Here is an 18,226-nt window from a genome sequence, read left to right as displayed (position 1 = left end):
GAGCAGGGAGTTTGAAAGAGTAACTCTTCAAATAGACAGGATATTTATGTGGGAAATAGTCATTCAACTTGGAAGACACTGAAATATTATTAACGGTAAGTCTAGGGAGTGGAAGCTTGAGAGGAAAATCCGGGCAGTTTTAGATAATAAACTCTCTTTTCCTTGCACACACCAAGGAAAGTCTCCATGGCCAGGCCAGGAGGAGAACACTGAATTAAGAGCAGCTGGAGGGGGCCTGGGAAGCCAGGGGGAGCTCGGGCCTGGAAGGGCTGGTCCACGGGCCCTGGTGACCTTCACCAGCCAGACAAGCTAGGCTGGAGCCTGGACACTGACAGTGGGGAAAGGAGGGGAAGGGTAGGGAATTCCAGCCGGTCACACCCCACACTGCCCAGTGCCTTCAAGCGAGATGGCCTCTCACCACGCCACATGTCACCTTCCCGGTCATGCTCATCTCAAGGGCAGTTCTCCTGCCTCTGTGTCTGGCTTCTGGGATGAGGGTGGGGCGTGGGCCTATGCTTGGAGAAGACAGAGCCTCCTTACAGATGAGTAGGGCTCCCCAGGTGAGGTAGGAAGCAGGTGGGTACACCTGGGCACAGTGCAAGTCTGACACTAGCTATCTGTTGTTAGTGCAGCCCTCACCGGTGAACGACACAGTCCTCCACAGGACTCCCCTCACTTCAGACACCAGCTGCAAGTTCTGGGGTTCCCAGGCCACCTGCACTTCTGCTAAGTGGCCACTATTCCCTCGGGTCTGATAATTCGCTAGAACAATTCACAGAACTTAGGAAAGTGCCATACTGATGGCTACAGTTTTATTATAAAGGGTACAAATCGGGACCAGCCAAAAAAAGAGACACGTAGTGTGAAGTCTCAGAGAGTCTCAAATGTGAAGCTTCTGTGTCCTCAGGACGCATCACCCTCCTGGACCACTGATATGTAACATGAACCAGGAAGTACTCACCCAAGCCTGAGGTCAGAGTTTTTATTGGGGTTTCATCATGCAGGCATGGTTGACTGAGTCATCAGTCATGTGACTGAGCTTCATCTCCAGCCCTCCACTCCTCCGCAGCACTCAAAACCCAACCCTCTAATTGCATGTTCGGTCTTTCTGGCACAGTCAGCCCCCATGATGAGTCATCTCATTAGCATGAGCTCAGACATGGTCTGAATAGCCCACCAGGAAGAGTGAAGACACACATTCCTTTCACTTGGGAAATCCTGAGGCTATAATGGTTACCTCCCATGGGCCAGGGACATAAGCTATCTGAATTCTTTATTACACAACACTAGGAAATCTGGAGTGGGGTTGGGGTACAGTCAGAGGAATGGAGAACTAGATCCAATCTTTTGAAGAGAAAGAGACCCCTTCCTCCCCAAAGAAGAGTGAAATTTATTTGGGAGTTAAACAGATTTCCCCAGAGGAAGAATTGTGGACAGAGAATATCTTGAAATTTAAATCTTCGTGTTCTTTTCTACCTTCTCATAAGAGACTTTTTTTTTTTTTTTTTAGTCTCCCATTCACATTGCCTGGGGAAAAAGTAAAATTGTTATAGTATAGGAAAAGAGCTAGAACCAGCCAATGTTCCTTGTTTTATGAACAAATCAGACTTCTGAAAATCCAGAAGGAAAGCTGAGGGAAGCAAGAGACCAGAGTTTATAAAAGAAGGACAGAGAAGAAGTATTATGCCACCAGAGAGGCAGGGCAAGGGTCTCCCAACTGAGACCACTGCCACTGCCAGGCCTGGGGAGCTCAGAGCCTGCAGACAAACCATTTAACTGTTGAGGGAGCACCACTCTGCCCAAAGAGAAGGGGCACACGAGCGACCCACTTCCTCACTGTGGGGCCGGAGCTCCATCACGGGTCCAGCCAGCTGTCACTCAAGGAGGATCCAGCAGAACATTTTGTTTCCCAAGGCTCTGCTGAACCCCATCTGAACTGCCCAGGTGGACAGAAGCCCCGCCTGCATTTTCAATGTCCCAGGATACCACAGAGCTCTGCAGAAAAGAGGGTGGGGGGCCTGGACACTCAGAGGGTGGAGGACTGGTGGGGGGATGGGAGCCCCAGCTCCCGTTCTTGCGTGGGGCTGGACAGTGGTGCACCTGCCCCTTTGCGACTTGTATCAGATGCCTTGGTGACCCAGGTCCCACTCTGACTTCTGGGGGTGCTGCGGGGACAGGTCTAAGAGAGCTTGGTCCATCCCAGAGTGTTGCCTGAAGGATTCTCCTTGCGTTTTCTGTCCCAGGATTGCTCTATCAAGAAGCTTCCTCAGCCTGCGGGTAAGCACAGCCCAGAAGTTCAGGGTGACACTCCCTGGGGTGACTGTCCACCAGTCAGGCTGGGAACTGGTGGAGAAAGGCTCCCACGCCTGTGCTTCTGAGCGACAGCTCTGGGAGGTGCTCTGTGGCTTTTCAGCAGGGCCTGATGAGGTTATAGCCCTTGAGACAGAGTGATCAGGACACACACACCCCAGCTGGGCTTTTCCTCTTTCTCCACCTCTCTCCCTAGCCCCTCACTCCTGCTCCCTGGGATGGGTTCTCAAGTAACCCACCTGCACAAAAGTCCTGGTTTCATTCCTCCTTTCAGGGACGCCTTGGTGGGGCACCCATGGCATTGTTGGGAGCCTCTGGGGGGCGCTGCCCTGCTACGTGAGAGAAAAAGGACACTCCAAAGACTTTGCATTCTGATTGGAGCAGTCCTGAATTTTTAGTTCTAAATTCCAATAGACTAACCTCAAAGATCCCCTAGCTGGACCCCTTCATTTTACAGTAGACTCAGGGCCTGGAGGAAAGTCTCCTGAGATCCCGTGGGGAGCAGGGAAGAGCAGGGTCTGGAACCCAGCTCATTCCCTGGTCTCTTCCCTCCCAACAGCCCTCTAAAAGCTGCTTGCTGGAGGTCACTGAGCTGGTTGAATGAGATCCGATCTGTGGAAATGTCTCGTAAACTGCGAAGCATTATAAAAATGCTATTTGTCATGATTCGTGCCAGACCTAGGACTGGAACCCAGATCTGCTGGCTCTCCGGCCAGTGCATTAAGCCCAGCAATAAGAAATTGCATTAGACAGCAATTTAGAATTCCTTATTTTTAGAGTCACGCTCTCAGAGACACCTGCTAACCAGCAACCCCATCCCAGCCTCCCTCTCTCTGCTGGGCACTCCCTGCACTGTGTTTGGCTGGCTGGGTGGGGAGTGCCAGCTGACCTCTATCTTTTATCCTCTGATTCAAAAAACTATTTACAACTCCTCTAAGATGTCTCAGGGACCTTGCTGGTGCTGAGGACATGGTGGTGACCAGACAAACATAGCCCTGGCCTTAAGGAGATTGGCATCTAATAGGGGAGAAACGTAGGCAGTAATCACTTGGTTAACTATTCAATTGTTTCTGTGCTGGTGCTGTGAACAGAGTGCAGGACACAATGACAACACCACCAATTCTAGGGGTCAGAGAGGCTCCTTGGAGGAAGGGACATTTAGCAGAGACCTGAAGGGTGGACAGGAGAGAAGCAGACAGGAGAGAAGAGTGTCTCCTGGCAGAGGAGCCCCCAGGGAGAAAGGAGCTCAAGGTGCTGGCAGAGCCAAGAAGGGCCTAAGGGTGGAATGTGTGTCAAGGGCACGAGTCAGGCAAAGCGAGGCTGGAAGTTGGGTTGGGGTAGAACTCGTGGGCCCGGTGGCTCCTTGAGGGTGTATCTTCAAAACTTTCCTAAAAGCAATGGACGTCATTGAAGGGTGTTATGCTGAGAAATGACATAGTCATATTTTTGTTTTCAAGGGGTCATTCTGCTCATAGAGTGGCTGGCGAACATGCTGGAAGGAGGCCAGCCCGGCTTTGGGGAGGAATGTGAGGAGACTCCTGAAGAAGGAGGGAGGGAAGCAGCGCCAGAACAGGGCTGCGGTGGCGAGAAAGACAGAACTAGGTGAGTTCGTGTGACGTTTTAAGGTGGAATCAGCAGCACTGGGGATTGGAAGTGGGAGGGGAGGGAGTGGGGATTGCTAATGGGGACCCTTGGATTTCTGACATAAGCAGCAGGGTAGATGGAGGACATGCCCCTTCCTGAGCTGGGAGCCTGGGGGAGGGACAGACTGGGGAGGAGAACGATTTTGGACATGTTGAGTTTCTGTGTAACAGCCTCCTGGAGATGACAAGTGGCAGTCAGGTACGTGGGGCTAAGAGCTCCGTGCTGGACACAGACATTTGGAAATGTCCAGGCATAGGTCATAGTCAGATGTCATGAATTAGATCTGCCTGGGACCGCAGTGGGGATGGAGACAAGCTCCCTGACCTCAGGGAGCTTACCTTCTTTTTTTTTTTTTTTTTTTTTTTTTTTTTTTTTTTTTTTTGCGGTACGCGGGCCTCTCACTACTGTGGCCTCTCCCGCTGCGGAGCACAGGCTCCGGACGCGCAGGCCCAGCCGCCATGGCTCACGGGCCCAGCCGCTCCACGGCACGCGGGATCCTCCCGGACCGGGGCACGAACCCACGTCCCCTGCATCAGCAGGCGGACTCCCAACCACTGCGCCACCAGGGAAGCCCAGGGAGCTTACCTTCTAATGGAGCAGGTAGAGGATTCCACTTCTTGTAATATCAGAGTGGCTCTTTCGAGACCAGTTCTCTCACCAAAAATAAGCTGGACAAAATCGAAAAGCCTTTTTTCTGCAGCCATTTGTTTGAAAGGTCAGGATCCCAGAGAGATGGGAGCATATGGAGGTGACGTTTGGTGCTACTTTTCCCCTTAAGGTATCCCTGGCTCGTGAGCAGTATGGGGCCAAGAGGCTAAGAACCAAGGAGAAAGCAGTGGAGAAGAATCTGAGAACTTGAGTTAGAGATTCTGGCGATCTCATAGAGTAAGGAAACAAATTTGGAGTTCAAAATAGCCGGACAGGTAGGGCCTGAGGGCCAAGATGTCTGGGAAAAGAGAGGAGAAGAGAAGCACGGTAGGTTAGTTCACAATTCCCAGGTCCTCTTCCCCAAAGGCATTTGCTGATTCACGAGCAGCATCCCCCCAAGTAGTGAAGGGCTCCGCGCAAAGCACGGACGAGAGACTAGAGAGCTGAGCGGAGTTTTGGCGGGAAGATGGGGCTGGGGAAGCAAACTGGGAATCAAAGGCCCACCCAAGAGGAAGGACCCTAGAAAAGAACCCAGGCTCCCAGGGAGAACCCCAGAAGGGTGAGGTGCTAGGAGCCTGGGTGAGCCAGAAACAGAGCAGCCTTCAAAGTCTGACCTCCAGCTTCAAGCCAGCTCAACCCCAGGTTGGATTAAGATGGCGTTCCGACGCTTGAACTGCCTTCCAGAAAACCAAATAAATCATCTCTGATGAAATGTCACATCAGTCAGAGCCGAAAATGTATCTCCATAATAGAAACAGACCCACAGGTGATCCAAATAGTGGCGTTATCTGATGCAGTACAGATTTTTAAATCACTGTGATGAAAATGGTCAAGAAAATCGACGACAAGATGAAGACTTTCACCAGAGAACTAGAATCTATGTATGCAAAAGAATCAAATGGGAATTACAGTGGCGTGGATAGAATTTGGCAATTAATATCCTTGAAGAACAGCTAACAACCTTCCATTGAGCCAGGAGAAAGGGCACCCCAGGGGCAGGTAAGTACCCTGTGAAACCCCACAGGTAGCAGCCTGCAAACAGGGTGGAGGGCAGGGTGTTTGGCTGGCAGAGCCAGCGGCAGCATTCCGTGCAGGAAATTCAGGGAAGGCCAGTTGGCACTGCATTATGCTCGAATTTGAACGTTGGATGAAGAAATTAGAGTTCCGTTCTGCAAAGAGTGAACAGTAGTTCTGTTTGTCTGTGTCTCTAGGTTTACTTTGCCTCAGGATCAATGTAGAAAAAGTTAAAAAAGGAAATGACATAGTTTGCATTCTTTTTTAATTACTTTTTTCAAGCATTAAGAAATTCAATATTTGCACCAGTACTTAAAGCATTTTTAATTGTTTCTCCATCCAGGAAGAGTTTCATCTTCTGGGCTATTTTTGTAACACTCCATAACAAGCCTATATTACAGTTTCGGACGGTAGCATTGAACTTTTAAACAAATTTTGGCATTTAGCAAGACCTTTCTTGGCTAGTTTATTTTGTCCTTCCTTTGCTGACCTTGTAAACTACTTAATTGCGAAATGTGGTTTGTCTCAGAGCGCCTCTTAAACATTGTATTCTTTAAAATGGAGATTTTTCCATTGCTTGGGAGACCAACGGCCATATCCTCGACACATACAGCAAAGCAGGGCTCCTCCCTTCCACTTACTTAGAGACATATGGTTTTCATCAGCCACTTCTCTTCTTGGCAGGAAACCTGGCAAAGGCTTACGTTTTATTTAGCAAATAGCCCACCCCTCTCACATCAAGCCCCTACTTGCTGTTCTCTCTCTTCCGCCATCCCAAGTGACCCTGCCTCCTTCTCCACTCCCAAAGTGTGCCCTCAGTCCCCTACCAGGCAAACCCAATTGACTGAGTCGCCCACCTGCCAGATCTGGTCAGTGGAGCTCTAAAGCAGGAAGTCAGCCCGAAGGCCTCTGGAAGTTGGAGCTGACCAAGCTGAGTGTGAACTGTCTTTCAGAAGAGAGGGTTCCTGAAATTAGATCAGCTGGCCAGCTGGAAGCTCTTCCTCACTGCTACAGAGAGACTGAAGTCCAGGGATTGAAGACCACTGCCATTTGGGTTGTCCTGCCCCCATTCTGATCCAGTGGGGAAGCCCAGTGCCGCTCCCTTGCCAGGCTCCCCCACCTTCTGTTCCCACCAGTTCTTACCCTTCCTGGTGTCATTGTGAGGGAGCTTTCTAAGCTGGCAGCAAAGTTTGTTGAGCCCTCAGTCCCCCTGACCATCCTTCCCCTGGAGGCTGGCTGAGCCTCGCTGACATAAACATGGCCAGAAAAGAAGTACCTGAGTGCTGGTAAGGATGGCCCTAGACTAGGTGCTGAGGGACCCAGGCGGTCCAGCGTGCTCACCACCACCATACTTACTGCAACAACTGACCATTTCTGCCTCCAGACATACCGTGAATCCATGCTCGTTTCTCCACCTGTGGGGGCAGAGGCTGTCCTGGCTCCTGGCCCTGGGGGTCCAGGATGCTGGGGTTCTGAGGGGCTGGAGGGAGGCCAGTGTGGCTGGGGCACAGTGATAGAGGGAGAGTCTCTCAGGATGAGGCTGCAACAGTGGGGAGAACAAGATCCATCTGGACTGCTTCCCTTCAGGGCCCGGAAGGCACTGGAGCTCTGATTTAGACACAGATGAACACTTCCTGAGGCTTTGCATCAGCGGGGTGCCCCAGTGGGTGCTGGGGACTTGCCAGGGCTCACCATTCTTTGACCATGTCACACACTGTGAGACCCTCAGCCTCATAGAAACAGAGTGACCCCAGGCAAGCAGCAGGGCTCCTAGGACCTTGCTGGAGGAGGGAGAAGAGGGACTTCCTATGGTCCCCGTGGCTGGTTCTCCAGCTTGGGGATAACAAGCACTGGGAAGTAAGGGCTTGGGTTATTTTGAGAAGGCTTGTGTATTGGGGTCATAGAATAGGGTTCTGGAGGTGCTGATAAGGCAGGGGTGCAGCCAGAGGGGGAAGGATATATCAAACTAGGTGGGTGAGGTCAATGGAAACATCTCTGGGCTATAGTTAAACTTGAGCAGCAGGAAGGAAAAAGCTGTGATTTAAACCACCAACGAAATTACTCTAGCACTTCTGCCTTCCAAGGGGGCGGCCTAATTCATATCAAAGGGATGATGAATCCTCAACATGCTTACAGAGACGGGTAGGAGAAGGAGTTAAGACCAATAATTTGATTGTGTTAAGGGCAAAAGTAATTTTAAAACTGGTCCTTAACATTTTCTGGGCAGGCAGAGATTGGCCCGGACGCCATCTGGGCAGAGGGTGGGGATGAGCTGCTCCACAGGGGAAATGATGCTGTGGGAGGCGGGCTCCGGTCAGGGCTGGGGGGCAGGGGGGAGGGGGAGTGAGGCTGGAAACGTACTGGATGCGGTGGGGGTGGGGAAGAGCAAGGGAATAGCTGATATGCACCAATTTTTTTTTTTTTTCCCAGTACGTGGGCCTCTCACTGCTGTGTCCTCTCCCGTTGTGGAGCACAGGCTCCAGACGCGCAGGCTCAGCGGCCATGGCTCACGGGCCTAGCCGCTCCGCGACATGTGGGATCTTCCCGGACGGGGGCACGAACCCATGTCCCCTGCATCGGCAGGCAGACTCTCAACCACTGCGCCACCTGGGAAGCTCCGCTGATATGCACCTTTAAGGTGTTCTCCGTACGAAGATGCAACATGGCTCTCCCAATTATATGTAGGAAAATGTGTCACACACGCCCTATGCTAGGGCTACTTTGGGGAGAATCAAGGGAAAGGATCTATATTTTATATGTGTCTTGACACAGGGCAGAGAGAAGAAAACAGCTTCAGGGGACAAAAGCATAAAAAGGAAGAAAGAAAGAGGGGGAGAGAAAGGAAGAAAGAAAGGGAGGGAGGGAGAGAAGGAAGGAAGCAAGGGAGGAAAGAAGGAAGGGAATTAATTCAGTAGAAACAGGTAAGAGGGGATTGGGAACAAATCCCCCAAAAGTCTTGCAGGAAACCCCGGATTTCCCTCTACTGTGGGTTGAGGGTTTGATCCATTTTCCCTTGGATATTCAAAGGCAAGGTGGCCCTCATAAGGCCATAGGACTTGGAAACACCCAACACGGTAGACATAGGGTTTTGATTTTATGTGTAACTTAGTAATGAGGAAGAAGAAACTGAGCAGGACCTGGTGAGGGTTTGAGCAGCCTCTAAAGGGCATTGAGGGGCTTCCCTGGTGGCACAGTGTTTGAGAGTCCACCTGCCGATGCAGGGGGCGCAGGTTCGTGCCCCTGTCAGGGAAGATCCCACGTGCCGCGGAGTGGCTGGGCCCGTGAGCCATGGCCGCTGAGCCTGCGCGTCCGGAGCCTGTGCTCCACAACGGGAGAGGCCACAACAGTGAGAGGCCCGCGTACCGCAAAAAACAAAAAAAATAAATAAAGGGCATTGAGGAGATCCATCAACTAGGAGTTTAAGTCCAAGCCTGTTCTGTTGAAGGCAGGTCCTTGGATCACTGTAACCAAGGGGGTTATGGAAACCCTTGTAGGATCTTGAAGGAAGTGGGCTCACTATTCCCTTCTACACACACATACACACACACACACACACACACACACACACACACTCACATCCCCTCAGATAATGATAAGGACAGGTTTGGCCCGAGTGTCTCCCTGCCCCCTTCCCCTTGATGTTTCTTGAAGCCTCTTTTAAATTATGGATCAGCTCATTAATGGCCAATTAAGATGACTGAGTGGTTCCATCTATATTTCAGGGAAACCCTGGGATCCTTTTGGCCAATCATGAGGACACACTCCTTTCTACCTTCCCTTCCACTTAGAAACTGAAGTATTCAAGGTGCTGGCCTCTGAGAACTCCCTGAGGTAGAACCAAGTTGCTTCATTCTTTAGAGAAGTGTAGATACCTCAAATCATACATTGCTATGACCAGGCTCATCCAAAAGTCTTCCCCAGCACTTGATCCACAGATATCAACCTTTGATCTCAATTTCTCCAGAGAAGACCCCATCATGTCCTTGACTGAAATACAACCCTGAGAGAGAAGGTCCCCCAGGGACACTGGTGTGTACATCTCCATCTAGAGGAGGATGACTTTGCAGGGAGGGGTCTAGAAACCATCTCAGATGTCAAATGAATTGAGGATATTGAGTCTAGGGAAGAGAAAGTTAGGGAGAACACACAACTGTCAGTGAGCATTCTCTCTTATGAGCAAGAGAAATGTGACAAATCAGGTTAAGTGAGGAAAAATATATATTGGCTCATGTATTGAATAAAAGGAAGGATTGTGTAGGCTTCAGGAATGGCACACTCTCTGTTTTCGAGAAGATTGCAATCAGCTCTACCCGACTCAGATGGAATAGGTTCCCCACAGGAAAGAAGGGATCTGTTACCACAGGAAGGCAGAAGAGGTATTGGCCAGACAAAGACAGTAGATGTCCACTCCAGCTGTCTACAAATTTATGAGATATTCATTTGGGTTTTCTTTCTATAGCTTAATATCCTTCAGTGGCTCACCAGGACCTACAAGATAAAGTCCAGTTCCTTCAAATGACTTACAAAGTCCTCCAGGGAGCTCTGCCCCTGGCTCTCTGCTCAGCTGCCCCTCCTACCACTCTGCCCAGATCTCTCCCCAAGGTACCTTTACACCCAGAGCCAGGCAGACCTCAGTCCCTCTGCCCAACGCATGGGCCAAGCTCTCTCCTAATTCTCTACACCACGGCAAAAGACAAGTTAACAACATTGCCTGAAATCTTAGGGAGGAAAAGGGAAGTACACTCCAGAAAGTATCCTATCATTGTTCTCAGAAGTGGCTCTGCTGAGAGCCCACAGTCCCGAGCTAACTTCAATGTTCTTTTCAAGCCCACTCCCCACCTCACGCACAACTACCTCCAGGTGGCCAGGAATAAACCTCCTCCCACCATCAGGCATCTTCCAAGTATCCCTCTTCCTTGGCGTTCAGGTCTAAGCAATGACCCCATGCCCAACCCAGCTCCTGGAAGTAGTTCTTCCCTCTTACTCCCCCTGAGATCTGCCTCCCAAGCCCTCTTGTCCTGCCCCAGAATCTGCCTCTTCTATGCATTACTGACAATAGGAATATCAAAACAAAATACCTGCCAGGACATTTTCTAAAAGTTAGAATGGTCAGGTTAAAACAGCACTTTGGGAGGGACACCCACTCCCAAGTCTAGATTGGGCTGTGCCAGGCCCAGTCGGGTTTATTTGCACAGTTGTTTTCTCCAGTCTAAGCTGAAGAAGTGAGCACTTCTCTCCCACATTCTTCTCCATCTCAGCTTCTTATCTTGTACAAACAACTGATCCCAGAGTAACACACACCACTTTGCAAGAACACACCAGTTTCAGGCATAGGGTAGTCTGATTCCAAATTAGGAGATGGTGGTGCTCTGAATAAAACAATGTTCAGAGGCAGACTTCTACAAATCATTCAATGTATATTACTAAAGGGTATTAACATTTTAGACTAAGAAATCTCCTTTAGGACCCCATCAGTGCTTTCCCATTCTCACCAAGGATGATGGGTCGTTGCTTTATATTAGCATAGCTAAAAGGGCCAACTCAAGTGGGACATTCAAAAACAAAGGAACATCTTCCATGAAGCAAATTTTAGTCTCCATCCTAAAAGGCAGACAGCTTGTAATCCTGAAATGTCATTTTTTTCCAGTTTAAAAAAACCCAACTTATTATAAACTCATTATAAAGTAATTTTATATTTCCAGGACAAAGGATAACAAAGAGAGAGATTGGGTGAAGGCTGATTTCAAAGTTTTGTCATGGGAGCCCTACTGAGACATCCAATCAAAACAAAAAAATTATCAGATATGGGAATTTCCCAAACCTGTTCCAAACAGTGAAACATTGCATATTTGTTTTAAATTTTATTTTAAAACATAGCTAAGCTCAAAAGCAAAAAAAGAAAATTTCTAGACACCAGAAATGAAACAGAAACCTATAGCTATAGAGGGTCAGAAAGGACACACCCCAAAAAGAGTAGGAGAAGGCAATAGTGAAATCACCCCAAAAGAAGCCTTAATAATGCAGAGCCCTTACAGGACACTTGTGGAAAATAACTCCTATTGAAGATGAGCTCACAGACGAAAATTATAAACTATATGGGGAGGTCCAATGCCAAGATAGATATTCCACTGGCCCAACAAATGAAATAATTCATGCCAGAGGAACTACAGACTAACAAATGATTTGACAAGGGCCTTAAGAGTTTAAAGAGATAAAGAAGGGCCTATATAACAAGAGTAGAAAATTATGAAAGACAAGAGGATTTGCAATCTTTGACTAAAATTGTGGGTTGTATATTTCTCTTTGTAGCTCTATTTCATTTCATACATTTTGAAGATTTATGAGGTGCATATACACTGAGAATTACTATGTTCTCTAGGTGAATTAATCCCTTTATCACTATGAAATAACCTTCTTTATCCTTGGAAATAGTCTTTGCTCTGAAATCTGCTTTGTAAGATATTAATATAGCCACTCCAGCTTTTTTTTGATTAGTATTAGCATGGTATATCTTTATCTAGCCTTTCACTTTTAACCTATTTATGGCTATATTTAAAGTGGGTTTCTTATAAACAGTATATAGTGGGATCATACTTTAAGAAAAACCCAACCTCATAATCTATGCTTTTAACTGGGGTATTTAGACGATTTACATTTAATGTGATTGTTGATATTGTTGAGCTTAAATCTACCATTTTGCTATTTGCATTCTATGTGTCCCATCTGTTCTTTGTTCTTGATTTCCTCTTTATTGAGTTACTTTATGTGTTTTATGATGCCATTTTATCATAGGTCTACTTTATTCATAGGATATTATATGATATTTATTTTATCATAGGTCTGCCTCATTCTTTCTAACCCCAATATAGCATTCCATAGTATAGGTGTACCACAGCTTATTTAACTACTAATAGAAATTTAAATATTTTTTCAATTTTTAAATATTACAAAAAATACTGCAATTAACATTTTTATGCATGTCTCTTTGTGCCTTGAGTATTTCTGTAGAATCAAGTCTCAGAAGTGAAATTTCTAAGTCAAAGGATATGTACTTTTTCATTTTGATGGATTCTGCCAAGTTTCCCTCCAAAAAAGCTGTATCAATTTGTTCTACCAACAAACAGCAGTTCCCTACATCCTTGCCAACCCTAGGTAGAATTTTCTTTTATTATTTTTTGTCATTCTACTGGGGGAGGTTGTCAGTTATTATTGTTTTAAATTTTCATGTCTCTGGTTTTTTATAATATTAAACATATTGACATATATTTATTGACCATTTGTACTTCTTGTGTGAATTATCTATTGTTATGGGCTGAGTTGTGTCCCCTGCCCACCCCCAACCCCCTGCAAATTCATATGTTGAAGTCCAAACCCCTAGCATCTCAGATGTGACTATATTTGGAGATAGGCCTTTAAAGCAATAATTAAGGTAAAATAAGGTCATGTGGTGGGCCGTAAGTCCAATGTGACTTGTGTCGTTATAAGAAGAGGAAATTAAGACACAGATGTGTGTGCACAGAAGAAAGACTGCGTGAGGACACAGTGAGAAGGCAGCCATCTGCAAGCAAAGGAAGGAGGTCTCAGAAGAAATCAAACCTGCCAACACCTTGATCTTGGACTTCTAGCCTCTTGACCTACGAGAAAATAAATTTCTGCTGTTTAAGCCACCCAATATGTAGTATTTTCTTATGGCAGCACTAGCAGACTATACACATATTCATATACATCATCCATTATTCTCTTGGGCAATATATCTTTCTTAATGCTTTATAGGAGTTTATGATATATATAATAACATTTTAATTATATATATATACATACTTATATACATAATAACCTTTTGTCTAGGGTGACAACATAATTTATCATTCAAACCAAACATCTTTGAGAATGAAAATGGGACACCAGGACAACAGATATAAACCAAAACTGTTCTGAGACAACTAGGGTATATGGCCACCATACTAACGTCTGTTATATTTGCTGCCAATATTTTTCTCCAACTATACTAATTACTTTAAAATTTTTAATAGACTTTATTTTTAGAGCAGTTTTAAGTTTACAGAAAATTTGAGCAGAAAGTTCCCCTATTATTAACATTTTGCATTAGTGTGGTAATTTGTGACAATTTATGAATCAATATTGATACATTTAATGACTAAAGGTCATAGTTTACATTAAGGTTGATGCTCTATGTTGTACAGTTCTATGGGTTTTGACAAATACATAATGTCATGTATCCAACATTACAGTATCATACAGAAGAATTTCACTGCCCTAAAAATGCTCTGCGCCCCATCTATTAATCCTTCCTTTCCTCCCCCAGAACTTCTGGCAATCAGATTTTTTACTGTCTCGGTAATTTTGCCCTTTTCAGAATATCATAAAACTGGAGTCATATAGTATGTATCTTCTTTCAGTGAACAATATACATTTAAGATTCCTCCATGTCCTTTCATGGCTTGATAGCTTCTTTCTTTTTATCACTGAATAATATTCTATTGTAAGGATGCACCATAGTTTGTTTATCCACTCACCTATTGAAAGATAACATGGTTGTTTCCAGTTATTGAGTTATGAACAAAGCTGCTATAAATATTTGTGTGCAGGTTGTTGCACAAAATCTTCAACTCATTTGGGTAAATATCTAGGATTGGGGAAGATGAATTGTACAGTAACCTATGTTTAGCTTTGCAAGAGACTACCAAACTCTTCCAAAATGGCTGCACCACATTGCATTCCCACCAGCAGTGAATGAGAGTGTTCTGTGTCTCCACATTCTCACTAGCATTTGATGTTGTCAGTGTTTTGGATTTTAGCCGTTCTAATAGATGTGTACTGGTATCTCATTGTTGTTTTAATCTGAAATTCCCTGATGACATATGATGTTAAACATCTTCTCATAAGCTTATTTGCCATCTGTATGTCTTCTCCGTTGAGGTATCTGTTCAGATTTTTTGCCCAATTTTTAATTGGGTTGGTTGTTTTCTTATTATTGAGTTTTAAGGGTTCTTGTATATTTTGGCTACAAGTCCTTTATGAAATATGTCTTTTGGAAAGATTTTCTCCTAGTCTGTGGCTTGTCTTTTCATTCTCTTAACAATATCCTTCACAGAGCAGAAGATTTTAATTTTAATGAAGTCTAACTTAGCAATTTTTTCCTTCAGAGATTGGTGTTGTATCTAAAAAATCATGGCCAAACCCAGGGTCACCTAGATTTTCTCCTATGTTATGTTCTAGAAAATTTATAATTTTTGTTTTACATTTAGATCTATGATACATTTTTGGTTAATTTTGTGAAGAGTGTAAGGTCTGTCTCTAGATGCACTGTTTTTGCATGAATATGTCCAATTGTTTCAGTACCATTTGTTGAAAAGCCCACTCCATTGCATTGCCTTTGCTCCTTTGTCAAAGTCTATTTGACTACATTTGTATGGGTCTATTTGTGGTCTCTTTAATCTGTTCCATTGATCTATTTATTCTTTCATCAGCATCATACTGTCTGGATCACTATAGCTTTACAGTAAGTCTTGAAGTCATATAGTAGCAGTCCTCCAACTTTGTCCTTCTGCAGTATTATGTTGGCTATTCTGGGTTTTTACCTTCCCATATAAACTTTTTTTTTTAAGATTTGCTTTTTTTAATGTGGACCATTTTTAAAGTCTTTATTGAATTGTTACAACATTGCTTCTAAGTTCTATGTTTCAGCTCTTTGGCCCTGAGGCATGTGGAATCCCAGCTCAAACCTGCAGATCAAACCTGCAGTCTCCGCATTGGAAGGCGAAATCCCAACCATTGGACCACCAAGGAAGTCACTCATTCTAATATAAACTTTAGAATGAGTTTGGTTTTATTTTTTTGTTTTTTTTTTTTTTGCGATACGCGGGCCTCTCACTGTTGTGGCCTCTCCCGTTGTGGAGCACAGGCTCTGGACGCGCAGGCTCAGCGGCCATGGCTCATGGGCCCAGCCGCTCCATGGCATGCGGGATCTTCCCGGACCAGGGCACGAACCTGTGTCCCCTGCATTGGCAGGCGGACTCTCAACCACTGCGCCACCAGGGAAGCCCCAGAATGAGTTTGTTGATATCCACAAAATAACTTGCTGGGATTTTGATTGTGTTTGCATTGAATCTAGAGATCGAATTGGGAAGAACCAATATGTTAAAAATTTTGAGTTTTCCTATTTATGAACATGAAATATTTCTTCATTTATTTAGATATTCTTTGATTTTTTCATTAAAGTTTTGTAATTTTCTTCATATATATCCTTACATATATTTTGGTAGATTTCTACCTAAGTCTTTTTTTCTTTCTCTTTCTTTCTTCTTTCTATCTTTCTTTCTTTCTTTCTTGTGCTAATGTAAATTGTGTTGTCTTTTTAATATCAAATTCTAATTATTCATTGCTGGTATATAGGAAAGTAACTAATTTTTGTATATTAACCATGTATCCTGAACCTTGCTATAATCACAATATTATTTCCAGTTTTCATTAATTCTTTGTGACCTTCTACATAGACAATCATGTTATGTGCAAACAAAGACAGTTTTATTTCTTCCTTTGCATTCCGTATGTCTTATTTCCTTTTCTTGTCCTCTTGCATTAGTTAGGTCTTTCAGCACAATATTGAATAAGACTGGTGAGAGGGACATCCTTGTCTTGTTCCCAATCTTAGAGGAAAAGCATATAATTTGTCATCATTAAGTATGTTAATGTTTATTACTTTTTAAAACATGGAAATAAAATTTAAAATACGTCTCTATGTTTTCTAGATTTTGTGTTTTGCTTTAAAAGAACTTCTCTATTCCAAGGTTATAGAAATATGTCCCTATATTTTCTTTATGTTCTTCCAGTAATTGTATAGGTTTGTTTTTTACCTGCACCTCTTTAATCCTTCTGACATTTAGTTTGCATATAGTGTGAGGTAAGGGTCTGTTATAGATAGATTCTATAGATTAGCTGGATCAACATTCATATCAATGCCCTTCTGGTATGTCTTCCTATATTGCAGACTATCTTGAAGATAGGATTCCAGATGTAAGGGAGATTCCCCCAATCGGATGCCTTCAGAATCTGCCACAGCTCCAAGCCAATGACTGAGCATGAAGAGGAAACTAGGGTGTGGCCACTTCTCCCCACATAGAATAACTCTTCCATGGGCAATCTTGTAGTAGCCAAGACTTTCTCCAAGCTGCATCACAGTCTGAAGCTTTTTCTACCCAATCTTCTTTCTTGTTCCCTTTCTTTTCACAGATGTCACACCTAAATTACAGTCTGAAGGCTTTCCCTGCTGCTCCTGCTCCTTCTTCCCTTTATCTTTTTTAAAAAATTTTATTATTTATTTATTTATTTTTGGCTGCCTTGGGTCTTCTCTGCTGTGCATGGGCTTTCTCTAGTTGCGGAGAGCGGGGACTACCCTTTGTTGTGGTGCACGGGCTTCTCATTGCGGTGGCTTCTCTTGTTGCAGAGCACAGGCTCTAGGCACACAGGCTTCAGTAGTTGTGGCACGCGGGCTCAGTAGTTGTGGCTTGTGGGCTCTAGAGCGCAGGCTCAGTAGTTGTGGCACACGGGCTTAGTTGCTCTGCGGCATGTGGGATCTTCCTGGTCCAGGGATCAAACCCATGTCCCCTGCGTTGGCAGGTGGATTCCCAACCACTGTGTCACCAGGGAAGTCCCCCCTTTATCTTTTACATGCAGTGTCCCAACAAATCTCCTGTCCTTCTAACTCCATCTTGGTGTCTACTTTTTAAAAGACCTAAGCAGACACAACTCACATGAAGCTTTGAGTTACCTGGAGAAAAAGGCAGCACAGCTTCCATTCTACTGGGGCAGATCCTGGCAGAGGCGCTGTAGTTTTGGAATAGCACCCATGGCAAAAGCTTCCTACTATCTGGAAGCTTCCAGACTGTAGCAACAGCATCTCCTTCAGTGGTTGAATTCTGCACTGTGGCTTTGGAAGTCATTCTGGTAAAAGCTCAATCTAAATCCTTTTCCTCTTTCTTCACAGTTCTGGCAGCTATACATAACTTCCACAAATTCCTTTCTGATTAAAATAGTAGAATGAATTCTCTTTTCAGAAATTAAAACCATCACCAATGTAGTATCTAATTTAATTTCTTCCAAAGTGGGTAATCTATTGTCTCAAAATCATTCTTGACTCGTCAGTCTTTTCCTTCTCACATACACTAGATTTCCATGGATCTATTTCTTTACTCTGTTCCATTGTTTGGATTATCTGTTCATACATCAATATCACTCTGTATTGACCACTTTACAGTAAATGTTTATACGTTGTTCTTACTGTGTCAGAATTCGCCTGGCTCTTCTTATTCATTTTTTTCTTCTAGATGAGTTTTAGAATTTGCTTTTAAAATTCTATTTTTTAAAACTTTTACTAAAATTTTTATTGGGATTTCACTTAATTTAGAGATTAATTAGGGGAAAATTTACTTCTCTACAATATTGGATCTTCACCAGGACTCATTTATACTAGGGACTGGCTAAATGGCTTGGGAGTGGGCTTGAAGCTTGAAGGCACAGGGCTCTACCTGCTAGTTAACTTGGTCAAGAGTAGCTCATAGGTGTCTTAGAGAGAGCAAGTAAAGTTTTG

The sequence above is a fragment of the Phocoena phocoena genome, chromosome 14 (genome assembly GCF_963924675.1).
Source record: "Phocoena phocoena chromosome 14, mPhoPho1.1, whole genome shotgun sequence".
NCBI classification, from domain to species: Eukaryota; Metazoa; Chordata; class Mammalia; order Artiodactyla; family Phocoenidae; genus Phocoena; species Phocoena phocoena.
The sequence above is the reverse complement of the archived record's forward strand: the minus strand, read 5'-3'. Positions refer to the sequence as shown.